Source organism: Columba livia, chromosome 1 (assembly GCF_036013475.1).
Source record: "Columba livia isolate bColLiv1 breed racing homer chromosome 1, bColLiv1.pat.W.v2, whole genome shotgun sequence".
NCBI lineage: Eukaryota > Metazoa > Chordata > Aves > Columbiformes > Columbidae > Columba > Columba livia.
The window spans coordinates 183,676,082-183,689,144 of NC_088602.1; the positions used below are offsets into that span (position 1 = coordinate 183,676,082).

Consider the following 13,063-nt stretch of genomic DNA (forward strand, 5'->3'; position numbering starts at 1 on the left):
GTGTCACAGGTCTGAAAAGAGCTGGTTAGTACTTCCAGGATTTTCTTTTTCCCAGCAAATGGCTTTTAAGCAAAAATGGTTACACGGAGACATATATATTTGGGTAAACCTTTTCTGAAATACAGGCAGGTTTTCCATCTAAAATCTACCTAGTTTCCTAGAAGTTTGTTTTGGAGGAGACCCAGGGTTGCAAGGGCTGCATGGACAGCAGTGGTATTCCAGTGTATCCAAGGGCCCTCATTTACCATCTCTACAACTGGAGCCCAGACCTTCTGAAGTCCGCAATGTGCAGTAAGAGCCCAAAAGCCCAGGAAGATGCAGAAGCAGCTTAAGTTCCCAGAAACTGTAAACATCCCTTTCATCACCGTTTTCTTTTTCTGATTGTTCCCAGTTTACATATCCTGACAGATCTGTAACCATCATGTCAGACAGCTGCTGTATTTTCTTCAAGGGGAGGAAAATCAATGTCACTGATTTTTCTTTTTTTGGCTAGAGTTCCTATAGGTCAGGTTTTGCACGTAAGCTTTCAAAAATTTGAACTTTCTTTCAAAATTTATGTGCAAAATTGCATCACAAGGAACGTGCAATTGTCAGCTTTAATTTTTTTTTTTGAAGCTGATGGAAAATGTGGTAAGAAAGGTCATGTATTGCATTTTTAATGGGTTAAAAATGGATCTTATTGGCTTCATAACCCTGTTAAAAATGTAACAGCATTGTTCTACAGCTTAAAGTTCCTTGGCTATACAACAGGTATATGATAAATATTGCAAGTGTGTTTTAATTTGTTGCAAAGGTCTGTTACATAACCATGAAGTCCCAAATATACTTGGGCTAAGGAAGTTCTCATTTATTAAGCTTTTTGCTGCTATTCAATTGCCTGTGAATATTTTATTGTAATCTCCTCTCAGTCTGAAGTGTGGTGATGAGTTCTGAGAGGTTCCCTTGGAAATACTCTCCTCAGATGCTTAGGTTTTGAACTGTCCCTTCAGTTTTGTGTGAAGGTTGCTGCCTGTCACAGATGGATGTACAAATTTATGTTGCTTGTTTTCTCCAAGAATCTCATATTAGTAAGTACAGCAAACTAAAACCACAGGAAATGTAAACAGCAGTAGGGTAAAGGTGAAGCTGTGTTCTCTTGTCTGGCTTCTCTTAAATATGGGGTCATTTTTACTTTCTTGCTTGCTTGTTAAGTTTCCTACATGTTTTTTCATGTTATTGACCTTGAGAGTTTGCAAGGACTTTACTTCACACATATCCTCAGTATAGACTTCATTTCCATTCCTCTCATTCTCTTCCCCTCCATATGTCTTTTATTCAGTGAATAGAGCATGAATTGTGAAAATAAAACTACAATGGTGAACATGATTTTTATGCATTTTGGTAGAAATTTCATCTCAAACTATACAAAAAATGAGCACAAATTTTATTATTATTTGTATCAGTGCAGCAGCAATTACCAATTAAACTATCTCCCTGAGTTCCCTGCAGAGTTACTGGAAAGAGAGTTCAGGAGCTTTGCTTAACTGCTCTCCATGCCCCCTGAAGGAAACTATTTCTCTTCACTGCAAAGGAGTTAAAGATTGACTTTGTGAATGCCTCTGTCCTACCCCATCTGTTGCAGCTTCAGAGTGTTGGAACTGGTTCTGCCCAGCGGGCACCCCTGAGCTCCTCCAAACATCAGTCACGTCCAAGCAGAAGAGTAAAGAACTGAGCAACCCTTCCACCTGTTAAAACATATGGACAGTATCACAGAGATTCCCATCTGGCCAAATCTGACCCTTTCTAAGCTTTTTTTTGTGCAGGCAGACAAATCTGGTGGGCTCAGATGATGACAGTCATTCTTTTACCCTTCTGATATTTTCCATGGCTCCTGAAAATTCACAGCTTAGGATCTGGGATCCCTAATGGTGTTTTTCAAGCTTATTTAAAGAAAATGAAACCTTCTGAGAACAACTATTGTTGCAATAAATTGGGTTTGTGACACTATAAATTGCTCACTTTTTTAAAAAAAATATATTTCTTCATTTTACAAAATATATTGCTACATCATAAAAGAGTGTTCAGTTGATCACCTGGGTTTCAGAACGTAACTTGAAAATATTACAGAAACATTTCAAGTTCTCTTTTCAGTTTGTGTAGCAAGCAACTGCTTATGGTATTAGCAAACTTCCACCACAGTAGCAGAAGATGGCAGGCAAACAATGGGATGGTTTCATCTGAAGAATCAGTAGCAGCTGCATGACAACAACAGTAGGTTTGGCAATAACAATATGCTATAGTACTGCACTGTGGACACTTTACTGCTTATCTGCAATAGTGCTGTCAGTAAACCTACAGTACCCTGCAGCACTGAGTCTAGTGATGTTCACATGATGCACTTTTTCTTGCATGGTCAGTAAGAAAGTGCTTTAAGATACAACTCCCACCTAAGCAAGAGAAGATATGTCGCTGGCAGAACTGTAGATCTGTTATACTCTGAGACATGGCAATTTGTATTCTCATCTTCAGCAAGAACACCATAATTGTCTCTACTCCCAAATAATTTATTTAAATATCTACAAATTCCAAGGGGACAATTAAACTTGCAAATAACTCCACAATCCTCTCTGTTTCTATTAGTAACATCCTATTTGTATTTAATTTTATATATATTATGTATGTACATGCAGTCAGCTAGACTTTATAGTGAATTCTACTCAGGACTAAGGAGAGAGTCCCACAAAGGGGAAGGAACTGGTGAGATACTCTTTTGAGTCATATCTTCCCTGAGATGATGTAATCCTGCAGAACAGTTGAGTCAGCCCTCAAATCTGGGGCAAAACTCTTGATAGACCTCCATTTTAGATTTTGACCAGGGCAGTTTCCTTAGGCCCCTCAGGATCCCCCTGGCTTTACATTCTGGCTACAGGGAAAAATCATCCTGGGTGTTTACTGTGCCACTGGTGGAGGAAGGGTCATAACCACTAATTTCAACCTACATTCTCCAGAAGTCTAATACTTTAGACTCCTTGCTTAGCTTTGTCAAAGAGATCCTGTCACTCCCTTTGTCATATAAATCTAACTGAGGTCTCCGATGTTTACATACTGCTAAGCAAGCAAAGAAATCTCAACATACATCTTCAAACAATCTGATAATATGAAATCTGATGGATTATGGAAAACAGCACTTGTGAAAGACACAGGAAGATAAGGAAGATTTCTCTGGAAAAAAGAAAGACAAGAACGGTGAGTAATATCTTTGTCAATAGCTACTGGGCACATAACAAATTAAGTGAGTCTGCTTGCAGTTTAAGATGAGCCTTGAGAATTTCAATGAGTTTCGCTCAGGAAATGTGAACTTGCCTGAAAATATTTTCAGTTTTCAAATTTGCAGATCAAAACTTTGTAATGCATAGAGTGCTTGCCCGCTCTGGAGTTAGAGGCATCTGGGTCTCAAAGTATGCTGTGTGTTATGGCTTCAAAGGTCTGGGATACAGTTAAGACTACCTCGGAGAAATACAAAGGGCAGAGTGTTGTTGAGCTTCCCTTGTGAATATTTTCAAATGTACATGATGCATACCCAGTTGTCATCCAGTCAACCCGAGTTGAATGTGACGTGAAATGCCACAGAATTTCTGCCATTAGCTCTGTACTAAAGGGTGGTGGTGACCAAGGTACTGGTTCCCTGCTGCCTTGATAAGGGTCCTGCTGCCCTCTCCCTGCACACACACCATGGTCTGGAGTCCAGCTGTGGGCTCCCACCAGCTGGAGCCGAAGCTCAGTGGGTGGCATTAGAGGCCAATTTAATTCATTAAAACTGCAAAAACAAATCTAGAAAAAAAAAATAAAATAGAAAGAAGCATTTTTCTGCCAGCTTAGTGTCATAACTCATCATGTGATCAGATGAGCATCAGACTGACGCAAAGGAGGAAAAGATCAAGCAGCTGGGAGCAGAGTCAAAGGAAAGAACAGAGTAGGCAGGAGACTGACTGCCACCTCCTGCTTTTACGAGAAGCAAGCCCTCAGTTTAGCTCAGCTGTAACATAAAACCATATCCTAGGTATATATACCCTGACTAAGTGTCACTGCTACGTGAGGACAGAGCTCAAGGCAACTCTTGAAATGAATGAACAAAGTACAGCTCAGTACAACATCATCAGGCTTTCTGCTGATTTAAACGGGCATCACTACACCAAATTCTGTTTATAGGTGATTTACAGAGCTATGTTTTCGAAGCCATACCCAGTACAGTAAGAACAGAAAAGACCTATTGGAAAGAAGGATAAAGAAGGAGATCATTGACTTTCTCTGCAGATCTAGACAAGAGTCGTGGCCCTGTGTCTGAGAAAAAACATTGTGGAAAAAAATGTATATGAGAATAATTTTTTGCTGATAGATCTACTAGGGAAAACATTTGGTGCATGTATAATTGGAGTTCAACAGAAATTGGCAAAATCTGCACATACACTGTGCCTAAGGATAATGATGTCAGATCATGATTATCCTTTCTGCTACTACCTTACAGATCAGCAGACAAAGTAAAGGCTGGAGTCTGCAAACACTGAAGTCAATGTGAGGTCTGTCCCTGCCAGATCTACAGGAGCAGCCCATATGTCTCACAGGATGGGAAATGGTAACATTGTGACTACACCACAGGTGAGAAATCTGAAATGTAAATCTGGTGGCATTGGCTGGATTTGACACAACTAAAAGGATCAATGTAGTTGGTGATGCTAAATGTATTTATTCTTCACAGCATATTTGAAAGTTAATTTTATTTCAGAATAGTACAGAGGGATGAGAGAAAGGCGGAGTTATTTGACTGTAGTATGCTTGTTAAAAATAAAGGTTTTTCAACGTTTTAATATAGCTCTATGATCAAGAAAAGTTATACCAGTGAGTTCTACTTACACAAAATATTTATTGAAAACTGCAACCCTGCAAACATACCAAATATTTCTGAATGTAAAAACAACATGGCATTTGTTTTCAGGTCCATACCTGACAAACCTTTGACTGACCACTAAGAGCCTACACTGAATGAAAATCTGCATACATGTAGCAAAAAAATAAATCTCTGATTTTTCCACTTCTTTACACGATGTATAAGTTTGGGGGTTAGATCCCCAAAATTACAAAGGGATCACAGCACCAAGTGTTGCAATGCCCAGCTGATGTGAGCCCTGCGTTGTAGTGATCAATTAGGCTTCAGGTTTGTATGGCACATGGGAAAGGTAAACCAGTAAAAATGGAATAACCCACTGCCAACAAGCAGGGTGGGAGCTGTGTAAACTGCCTGGCAGCAAATGCTGATTATAATCAATATTTGTTGACCCATAGGAAATGACAGCAACTTGGTAATATGGTGTCTGGGAACTCAGCTGAGGTCTGTATGACAATGAGCAGCTACTTTACATGGACACTTATGACACTGGTAGATGCTGAAGGTCTCTGCTCCAGGATACCAAACAGTCTGGGAGCCCTGAGAAGCAGAAGTACAGCCTGCAGTCTGTCCCAGGTGGGATGGAGAAGGGACTTCGGTCACTGACCCTCAAGCAACTGACTTCATGTCTTGTATTATTTACTTTGAAAAATTTGGTCTTTTTTTTTTTTTTTTTTTTTTTTTAATGTTAGCCCAGTTTTCTATATTGAAGATTAATCACAACTTGTCAGTGTAACATGGACGAACTCAAATGTAGCGTTTTCCAAACTCACCTTTCATGACTTCATGTTAACATCAACCCAAGAACATCCCAGACATTTCCCTGTGTGCTTTACTGCTTCAGTGCTAATGTCCACCATCTATATCTTATAATAACTGCTACATGACACCATGCTTAATATATGACCTCTTTTTAGATGAGATCCATCACATTTCTTTTGTTTATAAAATCTATTATCCGATCAAAGATACCAGGCTTTTCTACTGTGATCAATCCATATTGCATCATATTACATTTTCTATTTACTCACGTCTTTAATTATTAACATCTGTCCATTTAGTCTAGCATTTTTTGTGTAATCTTAAAATCAGACTACAATTTCTTCAGGTATTCAGTTTGATTTTTTTTCCTGAAATACTGTATGTGCTGCTTTCCAACCAGGCAGTAACTGTGTAGGTTTATTCAGAATACCTGCTGTTACACCTGCTGTTTCATCTGCTCTCCAAATCCTTATCTTCATTGCCAGTCTTGTCTTTGCCCCTACTTTCTACACTATTGCCTTCCTTGAAATGTACTGGCTGGCATAGTAGGACACAACTAAGACCTCTCTCTATTGTAAGGGTTTTTTTCTCCATTCAGTACCTGGTAATTCCAGCATGCCCCGTAGTGACAAGGGGCTTCTCATGGGAATGATGGCAGTATTTTTCTCTAATAATATTCTAAATATCTCCACCCACAATCATCAAAATTTTACATAATGACTTCAACCAAAGTCACAAAATTGGTGTTATACTATCAAATAGAACTCAACACAGTTACAAACTAGCACTACACAACACATTTACTACACCTTAACTAATATAGTTGCATAAATGGTGTGCCAGTTTTTCTCTGATATCTCCATGAGTTTGCCAGTGAAAGCCAGAGACATATATGAGTAATTCATTTCTCTTAAAATCAGTCTTCAAATCTCCTTGTTTCTCCACTGCTGAATTGTTGTTCCGTTAACAAGCAGACCAGAGCCAAAATCCAGTCAGTGCCATTATAAACTCATTTTGGTTTACAACTTTACTAGTAAATTGTGTTGTTTCAGAGAATAATTGTGCATGGCCTTCTCTTTGTCTCTGAACTGCAAAAATGACTGTCCCATCACATTGTCCTACAGTGTGAACGCATGTGGAGAAGCCTGGTAGGACTGTTCAGATTTGGAATGTATTCACTGTTTCTGGGGGAAAAATCAGCAATCAATCTAGATTGGTGTTTCTCAACTGTTCTTTCAGTATTAAACCCATGCTCCTATCCATGCCTAAATGTCAGAGGCAGAAACCAATGAATACACAAAAAAATTGCAAAACAGCATGCTTTATTCTACGCTCTCCTACAGCACCATTTTGAATTAGAAACAGACCTTAAACCATTAGCCTATTTCATTTTGTAAAGATAGTTCTGTAACACACAGAAAACATTAAGGAGGTATTTCTTAAATTTTTAAAACTGATTTCCAAGCTAATATGAAAGTTATTACTTGAAGCTTAATATTATCATATGCACTTGTAAAGGTTGGTCAATTACAAGTTACCCATAAACCCTTTTTTGTTATTTTAACATCATAAATAGTAATCTGGCATTAAATATTTGTGATCTGGGCCAGTAACCTTTTTCAGTCTCACAGGACTTTTTTTAATTAAACTATATCTTTGTCCCATGTCTATAATCCTCTCTTTGACATTTTATATACAAGACACCTTGCTGCAAAAAGGTCAAGCAGTACAGTTATAAATGGAAAAGAGATTAAAAGTATTCTCAAGCCACAGTGATCTAAAAGAGAGTTAAATATGGAGTGTTCTTCACAGGCTTCCTTAGACGAGTTAAGAGGAAACCCTGTTGGCAGATTTTTATTATAAGAACAGCAAAGCAAATGAAAATTATTTGACAAAAAAATGAATAATGCACAGTTTTAATTTGCATATTGGAATAATTATCTCTAAAAGAACCCTACAGGGTTTCATCTCCATAAAACTTTTATGTAGACCATTGCCAAATGTGGCTTATGTGTTTATATAATTTTTCCTTCTAATATAGTTTCATTACAAAAATAAAACACCAAAACAACTACCGTAACATCTTGCTACAGTTAATTTAATCTTTTTTTTCTTTTTTTCTTTCTTTCTTTCTTTCTTTCTTTCTTTCTTTCTTTCTTTTTTTTTCTGCAAAAGAAACACGATGGAAATAAAGAACTCCTTCCTGAAAAGTCTGAGAGAAATTCAAGAATGAGAAACGGTAAGAGATATTACAGGAGCTGGTGTCAGAGAAGGGTAGTTATAAAGTAGTGTAAGTAAACACATCTACATTACAAGTAAGTGGCTTCTTTATTGTCATCAGAACATTAAGCAGAAATTGAAGGAACATTTTTCCCTAATATTCTCCAGCTGGCGTATTATGACCTCAACTTGCTTACTCTATGACACACTGGAATAGCTTTAATGGTGTACATGGGTACAACTAAACAATACATTACTTGTAATGTCTTAAGTAACTTAGCAAAGCATGGTACCCAACTGCTGAAATGCTGTTGTGTATCTTTCAGAGTCTACTTTGTGACACCCAAGAGGCCAAACCCTGATCTGGAAAGTCTTTACTGGTAATTTCTTTCCATCAGTTTTATGTAGTCCAGTGAAAGAAGGGTATTTCTTCTAACTCTATGTCATCAGAGTGCCTGTTATTTAAATGCAAATGCTGAAGACGGGATGGTTTGCAATGACCTCTAGCTCTAGTTTCACTATCTGATGGTCTGTTAGCATGTGTGTTTCCAAATGGTCCACTGACTTGGATACAAAAGAGGGTTTTCACACCATCTATTTAAGACTACCTGAGGCATTTAACCAACGTTTGATACACAGGACCTAAGTTTAGAAGCCAAGTTCTCTGTACTATCTCTTCACAGACAGCTATTCAATGTGCCTAAATTAGCTGAGTTAGAGGGGATACCCCAAAGATCCCAGTGCAGTCATATTCTTTGTGGGGACAGCAAAAACAGAGTGAACATGCTTGTATTACAGAACTAAATTTACACCAGAATGCGACTATTAAAAATATTAAATATGAGTTTGAATTCTGTTGTTTCTTTTTTCCTTTCTATGACTTTAATCTTCGTCTGTCCTAAATAAAAGGTTACTTACTGTTTCCAATTTCTTTCAGCTGTTAGGAGATTGCGTAAAGCAACTGTTGGTATCCAACAAATCCAGCTCCTGTCCAAAGAAACTAGACACCCTGTTTGTAGAACGTCATATCTGACAGGGCTAGATTAGCAGCACCAAGTCTGTTGACTCAGTCTTATTAGATCTGTGTGCTAATGAAATAAACATTTGAAAGAGAATCTATAGCAATTTATAAGGTACAAACTTGCCAGCAATGCAAAGGCAAAGTATAACAAATGAGAAAGAAGTTCAACTACACATTGGTGTGAAGAAGTAGCATGTTAATTGAACACCCTTCCCCCTCACACACAGCTTCATTACGCAAGTGAAGACCTATCTGCTTACTCAAGTATAGAGTTCTCTGTTTTCAGCTGTACAGAACAAAAGCAAGCTTGTGACAGTCACACTTCACAAACCTCTAAGGCAGCTCTTGCTAGACCAGGGAGCTCTATTACAAAGAGCACACTGCAGAGCTTGGGCTTTGGAGTTGGCTTGCTGTGAGACTCCCCATCTCCTCTCCTATCACCTACATGCTCTGGCACTTCTATGACTCAGGATTTTTGGCACCTTTCATAAAGCACCGCACATTATAAATCTGCAAGAAGAAAAAAATGCCATTAATTATTTTTGTAGTACTCAAAGTATGTTTCCACTGAAAAAGAGAAGTCTAACTATTTTAAGCATATTGTTGACATTGCAATAGTCCAGAACTTTTTAAAAACCAACAGATCCATCCACCTGAGAACAGGGTTAAATATTACACTTTAGTGAACCTAAAAGCAAGCTGCCACAAAATGTGTCTCATTTTTACCACTCTTCCAGTCTTCTCCCTTTGAGCCGACTTTGGCACTTGCCCACCTCTGGAATGAACTGGTTCAGCTCATTAAACTGACAGGAAAATGTTTGGTTACTTAGTTCTCATTATTCATCTCTTTGCAAAGGTTAGTTTTCTGCTCATTTATTATAGCTTCCTAAATCTAGTTTCCATGGGATCAGATAAGCCCCAGAGACAGTGCCAGCAAGTATAATAGCAGAAGTATATGGCTGGGACCAGGGAGAAAGGGGACATAGCCTATTATTATAGAAGCTCAATAGTGACACAGAACTTTTCTCGCTGGTTCTCTTCTGCCCATGGTGATTCTCATGTGACATGTGGTTTGCCTTGGCACTTCTAGGTTGCACTCTTTCTTGTTGTTCTTGCATGTGGTATAGTTAAAGAACAAGGAATGCAATAATGTTTTGATCACTTTCTGGTTGTCTGGGGGTTCATGGGATCAGTGAGCCTGAAAGTCATCCCAAGCATCTGTGACATTGCACTTCTGCTTCAATTTCTATAACCATGCCAAATGTGTCTTGGTTTATTTCTGAAAAGATCTTTGGCAATAGCAAATGTAGCAACACTATATAACTAGTGAGAGTCAAACATCAAAATTATAAAAATTGTCATTTGCCAGTTTCTGTGAAAATGCTGAGAAGATGTTTTAGGAAAACTGTATTATTTCAGTATTGATTAAATACAGAATAGCAGTCACTATTCAGCTGATTAAACAAAGTTGGGTGTTGGCATTTCCAATGCATAACAAATTCCACCTCACCTTCAGCTTCCACTCCTAAAGGTCTCAAGACTGTGTCACATTTACCAGCCCCATGTGGATGTCTCAGATAACCCCAAGAGCATCTCAAATGACACTGCAACTGATCTGAATCCCATGGTCTATTACGGGGATTTAGGTACTCAGGTGATGTGTCAACAGCTACAGGTAGATGTCTACCTCGTGGTGTCTTAATCTCCAACTGAATCCCATCCTGAAGGCTCAGCTTGTTTACTTGACATAGGTGTCTAGTGGCATCTTAGATGTTCCAGAGTATCTTAGGTATCTACATGGGAGTGCCAGATTTAACATAGGATATATGAAAAACACATGTGCCCTCTTGTAATGACAGCTGGAGTCAAAGGATCTCTGAGATGGCACTAGATCTTGTGTTTAGACAAGTGAATCGAGTCCTTGGCTATCCGTAGTCATAAGTAGACTCTCTGAAAGGAATTGTCCCAAAATATAGCAGCCTAAACACTTTTCAGAACCTTATTTTGGCTGGATCTGTTTTCTTCAATTAAATAACTCAGGCATCTCTTTCACCCAGCACCATGCCCACAATTTTCCTATCTGCTCCAAATTCCTGAAGCCCCAGGCTGCAGCCCCTCATCTCCCTTTCAGGTGTATGCTGCCCAAAGCATATCTATCTCTTGACGGGCTGCGGCCAGGGAAAGGAAAACACACTCACAGATCAAGCTCCAGGAAATCGGCCCACAGTCTTGCTTGCTTGTGGTCCCTCAGGGGAAATGTTCAGTTCTCACATGGCTTTAAAAGAAGAAGACTTAGAGAAAATGTGAGGGAAAAGGAAAATGAAAAGGAAAAACATAGTCCAGCTGACATTCTCTTAGAGGCTTCAAGGATATACTGCACATCCTCCTGAGGTCGTCCACCTTGACAGTTGAGAATTAGCAATTTAGAATGAGAAATATAGAAACACTGCAGGAAACACAATAGGGAAACAAAGAGTATATTAGTTTCTTAATCACTGCTGTCTCTTATTTGAAATTAAGGAATGTATGAAACTGCATATATGTTTTTCCCTCGATGGAATTCCAGCTATATTGCGTATGTGATAAAAATTACTTTCCCCATAATAATTTACTTTCCTTTTCACATCAATATTCATACCCTAGTGTATGGCTTTAAACAGATTTTTCTATTGCATCTGTCCACAGAACAAACAAATCTTTATGCATGTTCTTCAATTAACTTTACTTGGAGCAGACTCCATTAACATGTAAATGAAAAAGTCACTCTGGCCTGGTCCACAATGCCCTAGAAAGTTTTACTGGCATATTTGGTTACAATTATTAAGAAATAATACCTTTAACAAATACAGCTAAACTGCCAAAAGCACTAATATGATATGGTTACATTAAGATCTAATTTAATTTACTATTGTCTCCCTTGTTGGAAAGTAGTAGCATGTCATTAGTTTTACAACTACAACAAAACTTTAAAACATAGTTATCTATACTTTTCTAGCTCAACAACAAAAATAATAGTCCATAAATGTAATAAAACTACAACTCTTTTTAAAGGTTAGCAAAAGCTATAAAGGTTCACTTTAAGACAGCTTAGAGGTTGTTATGATGTCAAAAGCTATATAGCTCTCCCTCCACTGTTGTTGATAATCAGTGGGAAATACAGTTACTGCTTTGATAAACACTATTCCAGATTTTAACTGTTACCGTTGCAAGCAAGCGCCTGTCAAAACTTACTAGTTCTGCTAAAAAAATGCTGTGTTTAGCTGCAAACCACTTTTTGGCATCAATCTGCTTCTTTCAAAGGTGAGGAAGCCATATGAGGAGCAACTAAAGTCACTTGGTTTGTTCAGCGTGGAGGAGACTGAGGGGAGTCTTCATTGCGGTCTACAGCTCAAGGGGAGGAGGAGGGGCAGAAGACGAACTCTTCAGTGACCAATTACAGAACCCAAGGGAATGGCAGGAAATTGTGCCAGGGAAGGTTTAGGTTGGACATTAGGAAAAGGTTCTTCACCCAGAGGGTGGTGGAGCACTGGAACAGGCTCCCCAGGGAGGCGACACGGCCCCAAGCCTGACAGTGTTCAAGAAGGGACTGGACAATGCCCTCAGCCACATGGTGTGAACTGTGGGGTTGTCATATGTAGCAACAGGAGTTGGACTTGATGATCCTCGTATGTCCCTTCCAACTCAGGGCATTCTATGATTCTATGATCATAGGTTATGAGAGAGCTTGAGATGCAAAATCATTTGTGAAATATTTTCCATCTAGTCATTAATTGTGTATTGCTTTGTAAATTATTCCCAATGATTTAATGTGCCACAGAATAAACTGGTCTCCATTATTCATCATGGTTTTCACAATCTTTCTTTCTGCAATGTTCTCCAACAATATAATATCACTAGTAAAGTAAATATATTTCCAAAATAGTTATTTCTTTCATGAAATGGAAGGCCAGAATCAAAGAGCCTTTAGCTAAATGCAGTGGCGAGGTAAAACGTAAGAACATCCTGGATGTTTGGCTTTAAGACATTCCCTGGTATTTTTGCCTTCTTTTTGGGGACAAACCTATTTCTACACACCAAAAGGTAGCCTATGCCCTCCCTCGGTGGTTTTGTTCCTGAAAATTGCAGTTTATTTTAAAAAC

At 38.5% G+C, this 13,063-nt stretch overlaps 1 long non-coding RNA gene across 1 annotated transcript; it reads left to right on the plus strand.

The window, feature by feature from the left end:
• The first annotated feature begins 3,760 nt into the window (after positions 1-3,760).
• Positions 3,761-6,635, plus strand: LOC110359181 (uncharacterized). Its single transcript, XR_010470349.1, has 3 exons — positions 3,761-4,188; positions 4,505-4,635; positions 5,320-6,635. It is a non-coding gene; the product is annotated as an uncharacterized LOC110359181 (long non-coding RNA).
• The last annotated feature ends 6,428 nt before the right edge of the window (positions 6,636-13,063 follow it).